At 36.7% G+C, this 17,599-nt stretch overlaps 1 protein-coding gene across 1 annotated transcript in view; it reads right to left on the reverse strand.

Moving 5' to 3' along the window:
* Positions 1 to 15,905, reverse strand: part of EFR3B (EFR3 homolog B) — a 150,044-nt gene extending 134,139 nt beyond the window's left edge. The window contains exons 1-2 of the mRNA XM_074209962.1: positions 15,847 to 15,905; positions 13,776 to 13,878 (exon numbers count right to left, since the gene is read on the reverse strand). The gene's annotated coding sequence lies outside the window, so the exon portion shown is untranslated. The remainder of the gene's footprint in view (positions 1 to 13,775; positions 13,879 to 15,846) is intronic.
* Between the last annotated feature and the right edge of the window lie 1,694 nt (positions 15,906 to 17,599).

Raw genomic sequence — 17,599 nt, forward strand, 5'->3', positions numbered from 1 at the left:
TTTGCAACCATAACACAAACGAGGATGTCATAAATGCAAAGAAAAAATGAAAGTATTGTGACAGATTCAAGAAGAGAAAGATCACTTCAGCTGAGGAAATCAAGGAAGGATTCGTAGAAGACCTCCATCTTACAATAAGTGAAGAATTTCAACAAGCAAAGCCAGAGAATAGAAAGCTTAGCTTTGTAGATTGAGAGAAGGGAGGGACCTTGAAGACCATCTTGTCCAATAATCTCATTTAAAAAAAAGTTTTATTAATGCTTTCCCCCTCCATCACCAGGTATTTCAATGCTATCTCCACCCTCTTCCCCTATTACACACTTCCTGGAGACACAGAAAAAACTGAACAAAAACATCAATATAATAAAAGGTATATGACATTGTATCCCATATTTTAACCCACTAATTTCTTGCCTTTCTACTGCAAAAGGAGAAAGATGGTTTTTTCTGTTCTCGATCCCATTATCAGTTTTTCAGGCACTCAAAATTCTTCTTCCTTTTAGTGTTTCTTTTCATTTGCATTGTGGTCATCAGCATATTGCCTTCTCCTGGTACTTCTTTACTTTGCTCTCCATCATTTTATGCAAATCTTCCCACATTTCTCTAAGTTCATTTCTTCATGCAAAGTAATTTTCCATTACATTCCTAGGCCATCCTTGCTGTTTTTCCCCCCTCAGCTACTCCCCAATCAATGGATGCCTACCTTGTTTTCAGCTCTTTGCTACCAAAGAGGACTATAGCCAGGTAATATCTAAGTAACTAGGTGGTACAATAGAGTACCAGTCCTGAAATCTGAAAGAACTGAGTTCAAATATGTCCTCAGACATATACTAACTGTGTGAGCTTGGGCAAGTCACTTAATTCTTTTTGTTTGGGTTTCCTTAGCTATAAAATGAGTTGGAAAAGGAAATGGAAAATCACTCCAATATCTTTGCCAAGAAAATTTCAAATGGAGTCAAGAAGAATGGAACAGTGGCAGCTAGGTGGCGCAGTGGATAAAGCACTGACCCTGGAGTCAGGAGTACCTGGGTTCAAATTCGATCTCAGACGCTTAATAATTACCTAGCTGTGGCCTTGGGCAAGCCACTTAACACCGTTTGCCTTGTAAAAAAAAAAAAGAATGGGACACAACTCACCACCATAATATCTTGCTTTATTTTTGGACTCGATATATGTACCCAATGGGCTTCCTTAGGATATATGGCCAATAGTAGCTAAGTCAAAGTTCATAGAAAGTTCAGTCACTTTTCTTGCATAATTCCTAATTGATTTAAGAACAACTGGATCACTCCACAGCCACACTAACAGTACACCAGTGTGCCTGTCTGCTTGAAGATCCTCCAATACAGACGGTTCCCTTCATTTTTCTTCTTTGGCCACTTTTATGACATTAAGTGAAACAGTTGTTTTAATTTGCATTTTTCTTTTTTAATTTTATTTATTTATTTTGAATTTTATAATTTTCCCCCCAATCTCACTTCCTCCCCCCTCCACAGAAGGGTCTGTTAGTCTTTACGTTGTTTCGATGGTATACATTGATCTAAATTGAATGTGATGAGAAAGAAATCATATCCTTAAAGAAAAAAAATAAAATATAAGAGATAGTAAAATTACATAATAAGATAATGTTTTTTTTAAAATTAAAGGTAATAGTCTTTGGTTTTTGTTTAAACTCTACAATTCTTTCTCTGGATACAGATGGTATTCTCCATCCCAGATACCCCAAAATTGTGCCTGATTGTTGCATTGATGGAATGAGCAAGTCCATTAAGGTTGGTCATCACTAATCTGTATTTTTCTTACTATTAGTGATTAGTTTTCATTTAGTTATTTATAGGTTACAATTTTCCTTTTAAAAACTATTCTTCCATTTGCCTTGCAAAAAAAAACCTAAAAAAAAACTATTCTTATATTTTGACTACTTATCCATAGAGGAAACATTCTTGATAATATATATTTATTTCAATTCCTTTTATATACTGGACATCAGATGTTTATTGGTAATATTTTATTCAATTATATTTCCATATGTCTTCTACTTGTGTTTTCATTTATTTTATTCTTATAAAAATAAAACTTTTAAATTTTATATAGTCAAAATTGTCTATTTTATCTATTATGATCTTCTTTAGCCCTTGTTTAATTTAGAATGCTCCCTCTAGGGGTGGCTAGGTGGTGCAGTGAATAGAGCACTGGCCTTGGAGTCAGGAGGATCTGAGTTCAAATCCAGCCTCAGACACTTAATAATTACCTAGCTGTGTGGCCTTGGACAAGCCACTTAACCCCATTTCCTTGAAAAAAAAATCTTAAAAAAAAAGAATGCTCCCTCTAAATACAAATGTGACAGGTACCTGATCTTCTTCTCTAAAGTTTTTATAATGTGACTTTTTGCATATCTATTTTGACCTAATTGAGGCATGTGGTAAAATCTAAAGAAGAGTCCTGGACTTGAAGTTAATTTGACATGGGTTCAAATCCTGATTCAGGTACTAATTATTAGTTTTGGACCCTGACCAAGTCACCTACTTTTACTTGGCTTCTGAAATGAGGGGGGATATATTCTCTGACCTCTAAGGTCTCTCCTAGCTCTAAGTCTATGAAGCTATAATCCTAAAATATTATCTAAACCTAATTCTTGCCAGACATACCTTCTGGTTTTTCAAGTGCTTTGTGTCAAAAGGGAGAAGCTCCAGAAAATTGTGTGGTTCTACAGTTATGTTAGGGATTTGGGTTAGACAAACTCAAATCTCATACCAAACATATCACTGGGCTTGGTCCATACAACATCTAAAACTGAAAAAATTCTTCAAAAACCCAGATTTCCAAAGGACCCTTACCATTGTTGTTGTTCAGTTATGCCTGACTTTTCATGACCCTAGTTAGTGTTTTCTTGGGGTGGTTTACCATTTCCTTCTCTAGCTCATTTTACAGATAAGGAAACTGAGGCAAACAGGGTTCAGTGACTTTCCCAGAGTCACACAGACAGAAAATATCTGAGGCCCATAGGGCCTTCAGAAGATGAGTCTTTCTGACTCCATGCTAGCCCTCTATCCACTGTGTCACCTAATTACCTCAAAAAAAGAGTCCTTAGGGCCAGGGATGAACCAGAAGTAAGTCATATATCCAAGGGCCAATTCAAACCAAGATTAACCCCTCCTTCTGCTTTCCTAACTTTGTTAGATTTCTAACTCAAATGTCTAAACCTCCATCAGACAGAAATCAGAGATATTTTCTGATATAAGTTTTTTTTTTTGGCTAACTTTATATCATTTTAAACCCCAACTCAAACTTTTTTTTTGGTCTGTTTTGGTCACCATGAGTTTATAGGAACTATTCCAGTTTGAGGGATTAGTTTTGGTACAAAAGAACCAGGTAGCTCAGTAAATGAAACATAGGATTTGGAGACTAGAAGATCTGAGTTCAAATTTGTTCTCAGACACTTCCTAGCTGTGTGACCCTGGGCAAGTCACTTCATCAATGCACCTCATTAGAAAAATGGAAATAATAATAGCAATAATATTAGCAGCTGTTATTAGGATCAAATAAGAGGATATTTGTAAAAAATACTTGGCATGAGGGCAGCTAGGTGGCATAGAGGATAGAGTATCAGCCCTGGAATCAGGAAGACTGGAGTTCAAATTCGACCTCAGACAATAATTACCTAGCTGTGTGACCTTGGGCAAGTCACTTAACCCCACTGTCTTGCAAAACCCCACCCCCAAAAAAGAGTATCTCTATTAAAGCCTCAGTTCTTGAATGAGCTATAATAAAATCAAAATTTTACTATAAAAAAAATACTTGCCATGCTCATTCCATTTTACTCTGATACTGTGACCTTAGGAAAGTAACAACTTTCATGTGACCTCAGACTCTATATGTGCCACAAAGATCAGGAGAGATACATTTAGATCAGATAAAAGGAAGTTCTATTTTATACAGTAGTTCAATGCTCAGAAAATGTTATCAACTCTATGATCCAAGATGGGATATAGCCTGAAAAATGTTAATAGATTAAAAAACAGATAAATTTATGGGTGACAGACTTATAAGGAGCTACTAAAGGAAAGCAGAACATTTGCAGACATTTATAGGACTAAAACTAAAGTTCCACTGCCTTCAGGATTTCTGCTTCCCATTTTAATCATACTTTCTCATCTCCAATCTCTAAGCCTTTGTAGATAGTCCATCATCCTCAGAATGCTCTCCTTTCTCATCTTTACTCTTCGAATTCTTTCAGGGCTCAGCTTAATTAATGTCTATGTACTACAAGATGTCTTTTATGATACCCCTAGTAATTAGTATCTTCTCCCTCCATATTATTTTGTTTTTGTACATATTTCTTACTCAAATCTGTGTGTGTGTGTGTTTGTGTGTGTTTGTGTGTGTGTGTGTTTGTGTGTGTGTGTGTGTGTGTGTGTTTAGGCCCAGTACACTGGAAGCTCTTTAAAAACAGAGACTGTTTCCTTTTTCTGTTTGTAAACCAACTGAGAGACAATGTAGCATAATGGGGCCATTCCTAGGCTTCAGAACCCAAGAAACCCGGGTTTGAGTAGTACCACCTCTAACATCCTACATGGGTGACCCTGAGCTTCAGCTTTCAGGCCAACTCTCAGCCTTCCTCCCGCTATATGGCTGCGAGTTCAGGACAGTTGTTAACTATCAACAGAGAGAATTTCTTCACTGATAGTTTACTACATTAAGGAATTAACACATACAAACATACACATCCATAATCCTCAGTGTCTGGAACTACTAAATTCTTGTTAAATTGTTACAGAACCCAAATGTTTTGTCTCTTGATTAAACTACCCAAGTGTCCTGACCCTCCAGTCTCATATAGCCCCATCAGCTGAGAATTCACTTTCCTAGATTTTCCTACCCAGTCCACTATTCTTCTCTTATGAAAGAACATTAGAATGTTCTAAGGGCTCTAACCTGTTCAAATAATATCAGTTAATTCCCTTCTCCTCCCACCTCTGTGTTCCTGAACTGAGGCAGTTGACATGGTAAGGGAGATAGCTCCAGAGTAAACATATTTGGTACTGGGGAAAAGACCTGTTCAAGTAGTCTATCAACCTTGGAGTCTGGGATAGACCTAAAGATTTTCAATTCTAAATTCAGTGGCTTTAATCCCAAGACTCTCAAAACAAGTTTACTACCATGACCTATTTCTCAGATGCCACAGGGGAGGAACATCCTATCAAAATTAGACTAAAGCACAGGGGCAATTGTCCAAGTCCTGGGACTTCCACCCCAACTGTGACCACAATGGAGGTAACATATTGATTGGACCTGTAAGAGGAGTGGTTCTCCTTGTCCAGAGGTAATGCTTATGGAGAAGTTTCTCTAAGATCTCAGGAGAACACAGACCCAAGAGGCATAATTGCCACCATCCCCTGCCCCAGCCAGGCATTGCCACAAATATATATTGATGTCTGTTCAAAAATAGATGCATAAAACAGGCTGCTTTTGATCCTTAGGTTGGTATCCTTGTCAACATACCTCCACACTAAGTTCCCTTCCCTCCCCTAAACACTACCTGGGGCCCAACAGTTCACAAGTTGATTGAAAGGATCCTGAGAATTCTTCCCAGTACTTTCCTTCTGTGGTGAAATTCAATCTTAGGATCTTGATGTGTTTTTAACTGAAGGAACAGCTGGGATAAGAGAGTGTGATACAATGAACAATGAATCTTTGTGTTACAGGATCTGAGCTGGAGGTTTGACTCTTTCACTTACAGGTACCATCTGTATGACTTTGGACATATCATTTATCTGTAAAATGAAAGGGTTGGTTGGACTTGATAACCTCTAAGATCCCTTTCAGCTGTACATGCATGAATTTGAGATCCCATGAAATTATCAGAGGGGTTTGCTGCCTTTGATTGTGAATTTTTCATTTCATTCAGTATTGATCTAGACAGGTGATTTTATTGACCTAGAGTTATGTCATCCTGTTCAAATAGAAATGAGGACCACTAATATGACAAATGGATTCTTGTTATCCACATATTGATTTGTTTTAAAATGTAATGTTATCCTGGCATCTACATGGTACAATGGATAGGGTGTTGGGTCTGGTATCAGGAAGGCTCATCTTCCTAAGTTCAAAACCAGCCTCAGATCTTTACTATGTGATCCTGGACAAGTCATTTAACCCTGTAAAATGAGCTGGAGAAGGAAATGGCAAACCATACCAGTATCTTTGCCAAGAAAACTCCAAATGAAGTTACAAAGAGTCCAACATGACTGAACAACAACAACAACAACAAATGTTTTGTATTTTTTATTTATTTTGCCAAATATTTTAATTACATTTTAATCTGGTTGGGGAGCATGTGACTTCTCAAGGCAAGAAAATTTCCAGTAAGGAAGTTACCCTTATTAATACAAATCAGCAACTCTGGCATATTTATCTGAGGGGAGAAGATTTTTAATAATCTCTCTTGAGGGCTAGAAACATGGCAACAATGCATGCCCTGGCCTGGCATAAAAGGTTTCAGAGTCCAGAAACTTGAGTCTATATCCTACTTCTGCCACATACTTACTGTATGACCCCAAGTCAGAGCAGGTATTGGTAGAAGGAGTTTCATCACTGGGAGTGCCCTACACCAAGAGTATTAACTCACTTTTGGATCCTAGAAATCAAAAGTATGAGATAATAGGACCATAGATTTAAAGCTGAAAGGGACTTTAGAGATCATTAAATGAAATCTCCTTATTTTAGAGGTTAGAAAATTGAGCCTCAAAGAGGTTCAAATCATTTGGCCAGGGTCATCGGCCTGGTAAATATTTGAGGTGAGATTTGAACAGTTACTGTTCAATTCACTACAATATAGATTCTCAAAGTGGGGTCCACATACTCCTGGAATTCCCTAAGACCAGGGGCTCATCAAGGTCAGAACTATTTTCAAAATAACACTAAGGTTACTTAAAATAAACTTCCCTTTCCAAACTACATATCTGGTGAAGCTGGATTTTCTTCACATATTTTGCCCAAAACAGCGTATCACAAAAATTGATTACAGAAGCAGACATGAAAATCCAATTATCTTCCATTAACCTAGACATTAAAGAAATCTGCTGAAATATGGATTCCTGTTTTCTACCTGATATTTTTTTTGTTTTGGAAAATTTTTTTTTCATAAAAATGTTATTTAGGGTAACATAATGGGTTTATGATTCATAAATGAATTCATAAATATTTTAAATTTTATTCATTTATAATTCTAATGTGATAAACATTGATAGATACAGCCAATATAAACAAAAGCCCTTTGGGATCTTCAATAATTTCTAAGAGTGTAAAGAGGTCCTGAGACCAAAAGGTTTGAGAACCAAGCTGTTTCCATTACGATTTTTTTTTAGGTTTTTGCAAGGCAAACAGGGTTAAGTGGCTTGCCCAAGGCCACACAGCTAGGTAATTATTAAGTGTCCGAGGCTGGATTTGAACTAAGGTACTCCTGACTCCAGGGCTGGTGCTTTATCCACTATGCCACCTAGCCACCCCTGAACCAAGCTGTTTCAATGGAGGAATTATAAGTAGGCAGAAAATCTGAAAAAGATCTGAGAGATTATTTTGGACTTGAAAAATCAATGAAAATCAATGATGGAGCTTTGCACATATACTCCTCCTCCTTCTTTGGAATGTAGTCCTTCCACAACTCAGAGGATCTCTAGCTTCTTTTCAAGCAAAGCTCAGGTGTTATCTCCTGATGCCCTCCCCTCTTGATATTTCTTTGTTTATTTACTTATATTACCCCTGGGCAGAGGCTATCTAAGACTCTAGGTTCACATAGACTAGATCTAATCCTGAGACTTGACATAAAAGGCACAAGATTTTTTGAATCCACGAGTACTATTTATTATCTATTATTTGTTTCTTTGAAGTTTTGGAAACATGGCACATTATTATCAATACATAATGAAGTTATAATAAGAACAAAGAAACTGCACTAGCAGAGAGAATCTCCTCATATAGGAGTATATAGTACCAAAGAAATAATAAGATCTGTCTCTAATGTCGACCCAATATTCAAGCCTGTTAAGATCTTTCTGGATCCTAATTCTGTCATCTAACATGTAAGCTATACCTTACATGTCAGCTATACCTTTTAGCTTTGTGCTTTCTGCAAATGTAATGGGCATACTATTGTCACTTTTAATCAAGTCATTTGTAAACATCACAAGATCAACTACAGATTTCTGCTACCCTCCAATAGAGACTTTGTTTCAAACTGAAATCAAACCAGAAATGACTACTATTGAGTTACAACAACAACTATATATTTATAGTACGTATTTTTTTCTTAATGGAAAACTTTTGACTGTAGGTTAAGTAGGACAACTAGACACAGTTTAGATGAATCTAATCTTGTTACATCTAAAGAATCATAGTCTGGAGCAAACCAGATATAGATCTTCTTTCCATCAGGCCTAATCAGTGTATTGACCTTAGCCACATCTATGTCACACTGCCTGTATATGTCTGCAGATGTCTTTACTGCCTGGATGATCTATTGCTTGTTGGTCTTAACATCCACAATGAAGACTGGGGTGTTGTTATCCTCAGTCTTTTTCATGGTAGACTCACTGGTCAAGAGAAACATAATGATGGTATAGAGATCAAGCTTGTTTCTCTGAGAGGTACTTTTCTGAGGGTAGTTGGGCTTTCAAAGTCAGTGGCTGAAGTTGCCAGAAGGTGAGAAAGGTTTGGATCTTCTTTTTGTGGCTATGGACACCCTTCAATATGACCTTCTTGGTCTTCAAGGTCTAGAACTTGATTCAGTCTTGGGGGGACAACTATTTTCTTCTATGCCTTAGGTGTCATCTTGGGGAAAAGCCAACAACAACTATATTCTGTGTTTTAAGTATATTTATGCCAGAAATAATTGATTACATCAATCAAATTTCTGATTAAATGGGCAAAGTTTCCTCATTCCTTTGAAAATCTCTTTTCCATAAGGTATTTTGCAGTTACAATTTATAATATCCTCAAAAAAATAGGTAAATTTCAGTCAAGATTTAAAAAAGGTTCTTAGTTTCAGTGACAGTCTCAGAACAATGTTAACAAAATGTATGTAATTTACACAATGTCCTCTCTTAGATTAAAAAAAATCAAAACATTTTCCCCTAGTCTTGTTGTAACCCTTCTTCTATACTCCACAATCCTTGGAAGATTACTGACAGTATCCCTTATAATGGCATATACCTGTTCTAGAAAATAGTTTAACTGGACAAGGTGACTAGAACTCACCAAATTCTTTCTTATTATCTCCCTATTTGATATTGTTTTTTAATTTCTTATTAGTTAATTTTATTCTGTCTTTTCAGGTTCAAAGGTAATTTTTCTTGGCAGAGGAAAAAGAAGAAATATAAGAATTTAATAATTCTACCTTCATTTTATCTTCTATTATCACTTTAAGGTCAGGACTTTTGAAGTCAACCCATTTAGCACTAGAATTCTGGCCCTGCTTTTTTCCCTCTGCCCCCTCCTCCATAAGTACACTATTTCAGGGAGGTTCAAAGTATACTTCATTTTTTTTGTTACTCTTCTCTATCTTCTTGCCAGGTACCCTGCTCTGAATTTATTTTAAACTCTTGCCCATTTCTAATTTTTGAACCACAATCAAATCTTTATTTATATTGCTTCTCAAAGAGTATGTCATTCTACTTTCTATATCCTATTCACCATCCCTGTGATTTTCTTTTCTTCCTACACCCTCCCTGGAAGTAAGGTTTCTTTGAAGATTAAGTGACCCAGGTGCTCTTACCTTAGATTCAAAGGGTAACTCTTTAGGGCTATAGCTTTTTACCATTGTTCAAATCGCCTCCAATGTGCTTTCCATTATTAATCAATTAGCTATTTGCAAAGGCATTTCTTCAAATGATATAGCAAGAATAGTTATTATAAAACATTTACCCAGGGGTGGCTAGGTAGTGCAGTGAATAGAGCACCGGCCCTGGAGTCAGGAGTACCTGAGTTCAAATTTGACCTCAGACACTTAATAATTACCTAGCCATGTGGCCTTGGGCAAGCCACTTAACCCCAATGCCTTGCAAAAAACCTAAAAAAAAACCATTTACCCTGCCCCCAAAACCAGGGAATACTCCCCTATAAATATATGCAGTCCATACAAAAAAATAGGCTCACACTTAAGAGAATTATGGTAGTGAGATACATGCTCAGGATATACCCGTGCAAAGACAACTCACAACTCCTAGTACTAACAGGTACTTGATATACTTTTCTTTCTCATAGAATCCTTATGAAGTTCTGAACTAACTGCAAAGATTTTTTTTTACACTTAATATTTTCCTTCCATTTCTGAATACATTGCTTTGTCTGTGTAAAAAGTTCTAATTCACGGGGTGGCTAGGTGGCACAGTGGATAAAGCACCGGCCCTGGAGTTAGGAGTACCTGAGTTCAAATCCGGTCTCAGACACTTAATAATTACCTAGCTGTGTGGCCTTGGGCAAGCCACTTAACCCCATTTGCCTAGCAAAAACCTAAAAAAAAAAGTTCCAATTCAGTCTTATTCTTATGATCTTCTTTATCTTTTTTTTTTGTTAAGAACTCTTCTTCTATACATTAGTTATGAAAATATCCCCTTTCTTGGTATTCTAATTTGTAAATGATAGAGAATGCTTGCAGCTTTCCAAACCAAAATGAGTCCATGATCACTATATGTGTTGTTTCTCCTATTAGAATATATGCTCTTTGCAAGCACTGACGGTCTTAACTTATTGATTCATATCTCCAATACTTAGCCCAGTATTTGCACATTTATTAAGCAAAGGCTAAATGAATGCCTTTTCATTTTCTCACACATTTTACATCCATTTCCTAGGGTGAATACAATCACAATAGCTCCAACACCAACCCTATAAACAAACTATTGACTCTTACAAACAGGAAGTGAATAAAAATAATAACATCAAAGTATCTTCATTAATTCAAGAAATTTAATTGATATGAAATAATCACCAAAAGAAGGCTCTAAAAACCCAAAAACTGCCTCACTATTAACACTTATTTCTTGGCCATGCAGAAAACAGAGAAAGGTAGCCAAGACAGCATTGGTTTAAAATACAAATGAGAATCTAGAAGATGATAGAAGATTGTAAGAATTGCATGAGAAAACAGTGAAAAAACAGTAGAAGGGAAAGTAATCTACAAACTTGTTGAGAAACACCATTATGGTAGATTATCCCCAGAGCATTTGTGGAGGAAATTGCAAAGACAAATGATTGTGAAATGGAACAGATCCAATCAACATTTCTGTAACAATTTGTATTTATCATTGATGATGGTAACTGCTTCATTTATGCTCTATTACCTTAATATTTATGTGTGGCAATGGAAATTGCAATCAAGAAAATGAAATGAAGAATAGTGTGTTTGGATCTAAACAATCAGATACAGAGGAAATTCAAGGCTGGAGTCAACAAAATTTAAAGGAAAAAAGATGGAAAGAGGTTTTTGGTTTTGTTTTAGTTTTTGCAAGGCAATGGGGTTAAAGTGCCTTGCCCAAGGCCACACAGCTAGGTAATTATTAAGTGTCTGAGGTTAGATTTGAACTCAGGTCCTCCTGACTCCAGGGCCGGTGCTCTACCCACTGTGCCACCTAGCTGTGGAAAGAGTTTTTAAAAATAGTCTCAAAGAAGAAAATTATTCAGAAAGAAATAAAAAATCATAGATAATATTATTATTATCAAAAGGATGGTTCAGCATGAGACAAAATATTCATTACCAAAGATTCATTAGTAACTACTGAATCATAGGCCTACTTTTTCCCTCAGTAAAAGCTTTAAGAAAATAATCTATATACATATTAAATATATTCTTGATGACAAGAGAACAGATAGATTGGTGGAAATAAGAAGGATACAGCATATCAAAGACTTTTACTTGTAAGAAAGAGTTTTTTTTTAAAAAAAGGATACTATTGAACCTCTACAAATAGAAAAGGAAGTGGGCTGCACAGTCCAAGCATTGTACTAGTTTCCCCAAAATATTAAGGTGCCAAATGAAAGCCTACAAGATATCAGGTAGATTCTTCAGGAAGAATCTATGGAAGTCCATTGACCATGGAGAATGAGAAGACTAGCATGGATTGCAATTGGAGAGTGATACTCATACTCTGGATAAAAAACACATCGGTCAAGAAAGTAGTTTATCAGATTACATAGCTGATACCCTGAAGCCTGGGAAGAGATGTCAGAATTCTATCTGAAATAGATATATTTTAATAGGCATCTTTAATTCCACTCCCACTCTTAACTCTCAGCAGCAACTAATGACTCTACAATAGTATAACTTGTACAAATCCATAATTTCACATATCTTTATCAAGTTTGCTTAAAATGATGTATTTCTCTGCTACTGATACTTCCTTCTTTGAGGCTGAATAGTGCTTCTAATTTTGCCACTTATTATCTATGTGAAGATGGACAAATCACCCCTCAAGACCTTAATTTTCTTATCTTTAAAATAAAAGGGTTAGATTAGATGACCTTTAAGGTCCCTTCCCCCTCTAAATCAAGATTCTACTTACAAACTTGATCAGCTTTAGAGCACATCCATGTTCCAGGATTTATAATCACATACATATGTGTATAGTTATATACATCTGTTATATACATATGTGTGCATATGTAAATATGTGCACACATGTACCATGTTTCTCCATGCATGAGATGTACCCTTTTTTGAAAAATCTGAGGTATAAAAACTGGGAGCATCTTATACAATGGTTGTAGTTTTTTTTCTTACTTGCATTTTCAGCTTTTTTTATGTTTGTTGTCTTTGCTCTCGTTGTTTCACATTTGTTACCAGTATATTAGGTTACATTTTGCCACATTCTGCCTAGAAATAGCTCAGAAAAGATTTTCATCCAGTGCTGAATTCAAGTTCAGAGTGATCCAGTTTGCAAAAGTGAATAGAAATCCTGCTGCTGAATGTCAGTTTGGTCCTCTTCCAAATGAGAAAACAATGTAAGACTGGCTATGGGAAGAAGAAACCTTACTTCAGTAGGGTTCTTCTGCCACTGCAGAAGAAGGCCATGAGAGGCAAGTCAGCCAAATGACTTATGTTAGAGAGGGAATTGAAGAGATAAATTGAAGAGCAAAGGGCAAGTGGAATTCCTGTGTCCACAAGGAAGATTCAGTATGAGGCAAGAAGAATTGGTGATGAAAAAGAAGTTACTGATTTCAAAGGAGGACACAAATCGTCCTTCAGATTCATGAAACAGAATGGACTAAGCATGTGTCCATGCACCAGATTTGCTGAGGCAGTGCTTACGATCAACCACAGACCAAGGCACAGGCAGGACAGCAGTCAGAGCCTCTCTTAAGACATGGATTCAGCATCAAACACAGAATGAGCTAGTGGACAGGAATTTTGACAGTGATGAGGAGTTGTATGCATTTTATGATCAATAAAACTTGAGTTCAATAATTTTATGTAATACATTTTTTTTCAAATTTCAGGCCCCCAAATTAAGGAATGTCTTATACATGGGGAAATATATACATATGTGTGATTATCACCTTCCGGTCCCAACACATGATGAGAAAGAAGTTAGTTAAGAATTCAAAAATTCATACTTTTTCCACTGTTATATACTATCATCAAAGGGAAAAGAGAGTCAGTAGGGAAAAAGTAGAGAAAAAAATTATCTCCTACTTTCTCCCCTTCTGGGGGAGTTTTTGATTTTGATTTTTTTCTCAATCTTAGCCTGGGAATAGTAATAGTGATTCCTTCAGGCACTGACCTGTAACAGTAGCTTCCTAGTAATCCATAAGATAATGCATCACCATGAAGTTAAGGAGGAGGCCTGCAGTCCTCTTTCTAGCATCTCCTTGAAGCCTCATTCCCTGGAATGAGAGTAAAATTAATATTCCACTGCTTCCCGAGTAGTGGGAATTAAGGTACTATGGGAAGGGCCCACCACTCAGAATATCTGTTGCTTTTGCCTAAAATTCTATCATTGCAAGTCCCCTAATAAAATACCAAAAAAACCCAAAACAAAACACCATCTCAAAACCAAACCAAACCAAAAAATCCATTAAACTGTTACCAACCATTCACAGCTGAATGTGATATTTAATATATACCACTTTCTAGTTATCCAGAACAGTTTTTGGAAGGGTAGCAGAAGGAAGTACAAAAATGAATGACAATAGGAAGAATATTCCTCCTTCTCCCTAGCTCTCCCCATTAAGTGACCTGCACAAAGTCATACAACTACTAAGTGTCTGATGTCAGATTTAAATTCAGGTCTTTCTGATTCCAAGATTAGTGCAGTAGTTTATTTTGATTTTTCCTTGTTTGGGTTTTTTTAGCTCTTCAGAAAATATCATTTCATAATTATTTTACTGATTTGTCTCTTTCTCCTTCTTCCTCATGCCACTATCCCCTACTTTCCACACCATAGTCATTTTTTTTAGGTTTTTTCAAGGCAAACAGGGTTAAGTGGCTTAAGTGGTTTGCCCAAGGCCACACAGATAGGTAATTATTAAGTGTCTGAGGCCAGATCCAAACTCGAGTGCTCCTGACTACAGGGCCAGTGCTCTATCCATTGCGCCACCTAGCCGCCCCACCATAGTCATTTTCATCATCCTTTCCAGTACTTTTCCACTCCAGCTAGTATTGTTGTACATACCAGCAGAATTAGGCTGGCAGAGTTCACACATTCTAATATTGATTTTAGAAGCAAAAGGCTACTCTATCAAAGTTGTTTTAGAGCAATGGAGTGTAATGAACTAGTTCTTTTAAACTCTTTTTTTAGACTATGACCTTTGGGACAAATCATTCCAATCCAGTGGTAGACCTGAGCATAAGCACTTGTCCACAAACCACTTACTGGTATGTGCAAATAGAGTTCAGCATACACAAAAACAGTACAGACTGGCCAACAGACACATAGAATGCAATTTCCCCATTCTAAAGAGTAATAAAAATAGCTTCTCCCTGGAGCCAAAAATGCATCTCATACCTCTTGCCACACACCAGGGATTATGTGCCATGTTTGATCTGGGTTCAGATTGGGAAAGGAGACAACTCTATAATCATGACAGCATGGAGGAGGCCTGGCACTTCTGTTAATTTATAAAGCAAATCTGACTCAAAGGAGCAAACTGTCCCTGTCTTTCCTTCTTCCTGCCCAGACACTCCCACTCCAGGAATAAAAGCAGCTTCAAGTCTCCATAATGGTGGTCCTGAAGATAAAACTCCAGATTAAGCAACAGAGTAGTCCTAGATCTCAGGGTAACACTCCAAAAAGTATTATGGAAGGGGAGCTACTGAGTTTCAAAGGCATTTCCTCTTTTACCCTTTTAGCAAGTCGCTCAACCACTCTGTGCCTCAGCTTCCTCACCTATTAAAAAAAAAGGAGAGTTAGAGTCAAAGACTCTGCCCATTCTCTAAAATCTTGTGATCCCATAACTCTAATGAAGAAGAATTAAACTCCTCCAGAGGCAGTCCATTCTTCCCTTAGATGTCTCATACTTAGGAAGCTTTTCCTAATATCACCCAAATACACCTTTATTACTGCTCCCCCATAAAGAAATATACCCCCAGGAGGAAGCCTGAGGGTAAAAATCTGACCTCTTTGATGTGTCCAAAAAAAAAAGGAAGAAAGAAAGAAAGAAAGAAAAAAGCAGGGAACAATATTTGGAAGGAACAGGTACTTGCTTGACTAGGTATTTGTAGCAAGAGTTGTATATTTCTTTTTTTTTTCCTCAATTGGTGAGTGGGAGAAAGAAAAGTAGATTTGTGTTGATTGAAAAACATTTTAATTTAAAAAAATAAAAATTAAAGAGAAAGTTTCACGTGGTTTTTACCTTTTTCTTCTCTTTCCTTGGTGCCTGTCCCTGGCAGGTGTTTCCTATACGATTGTCTCGATTTCTTTAAGCTCTTTCTATTTGCTAGTTCTTTTTTTTTTATATGAGAACTGCGATCACACTTTAACTGCTTAGTGATGCAAGTCTGTATGATAATTGTGAACTGAAGGAATTTAAGAAAGGTTGTTAATGAACAACTGGAAAAATACAGAATTTAAGTCAAGAGAGAGGGCTTTAACTTCTTCCAGAATAGTTTGGATTCTTCCTAAATTAGAGATTCTGAACTGAAACAGAGAGAATTTGATGGTTGTAATATTTTTAAAACATTTTTATAAGCTCCTAAATAATAGTGACAGGCCATTCATATGAACTTTAAAATGAAACAACAAAGCATCTCCCCCCCCCCCCTTTTCCTGGCTGGTGCAAGCTTGGGGCCATCAGTTCATATGCTCACATGCAAATATTTTAGTCTCCCTTACTCTCTGCAAAAGTTGAGTCAAAGGTGATAACTAGGGCAGAAGAATAACCTGGATGGAAAGAGAATAGGTGTGACCATAAATACCCAAATTAAAAGAAGGGAAGGGAAACTTCCCCTCTCTCAACCTCCATTCCATATTGCCAAGCCTTACCTTGCAGTGACACCTAATGGTTCCTCTAACATCAAGTCTAAATCTGACTCACTGAGGATGGGTGGGGTGGGTGGAGTGGGGGGACAAATGAACATATTTAATGTTTCTTAAACATGACAATTCTTCAAATACTTTAACACAAATGTCATTCCCATAGTTATTCCCTAAGTCTTCTCCGGCTAACCATCCCTATCCTTAACTCATTCTGGCTTCCATCAAGTCACTTAACCTTATTTGCTTCAGGTTTCCCCATCTATAAAATAATCTGGAGAAGAAAGTAGAAAACTATTCTACTGTCTTTACCAAGAAAACCCTGAAAGGGGTCATGAAAAGTTGTCTGTCATTCCTGAAACATGAAGCTCAAAAGTGAAAGCAATACTATAATACAAATGGATATGGCCAGGGTATTCCAGAACTATCACCATCCTCCATCTAGGCCTAGAGACCTTTTAGTGCAGCCTTAGATCACATTGGGTTTTGTTTTGTTTTGGCTATGTTACACCATTGAAGTGCTCTAAAATTCCAAGTTGTAGTACCTTAAAACCTACAATAGTTAGGGTAGCTAGATGGTGCAGTGGATAAGAGTGCTGGACCTGAGATCAGGAAGATTCTTCTTTCTGATTTCAAATCTGGTCTCAGATACTAACTAGATGTTCCATGCTGGGCAAGTCACTTAACCCTGTTTGCTTCAGGTTTCCCCATCTATAAAATGATTCAGAGAAGAAAATAAGTAACAATTCTAGTATCTTTGCCAAGAAAACCCTGAAAGGGATCATGAAGAGTTGTACATAACTTAAAAATAATTAAACAACAAAATTCTGATATTTTTTCAGATATTGTCTGGTCAAATTCTTCTATCCTATGTTTCTGAATTTCAACTTTTAAACATAAGTATATGACTTTAAATCCATCCTCATTAAACTTTATTTTATCAGATTTGATTCCTTTTTTTAGATCCTGACTGTCATTCAACATATCTGTTATGTCCCTCCTAGTTTGATTTCTTTTGCAGATTGACCGGCAAGCCATCTAATGCCTTCAGCATGAAGTCATTAGTGAAAAATTTTGTATAGCACAGGATGATTTAGCACCCAATCTGGAGAAGACTATCTGCCTGAATATGC

The sequence above is a fragment of the Macrotis lagotis genome, chromosome 1 (assembly GCF_037893015.1).
Source record: "Macrotis lagotis isolate mMagLag1 chromosome 1, bilby.v1.9.chrom.fasta, whole genome shotgun sequence".
Classification (NCBI taxonomy): Eukaryota; Metazoa; Chordata; class Mammalia; order Peramelemorphia; family Peramelidae; genus Macrotis; species Macrotis lagotis.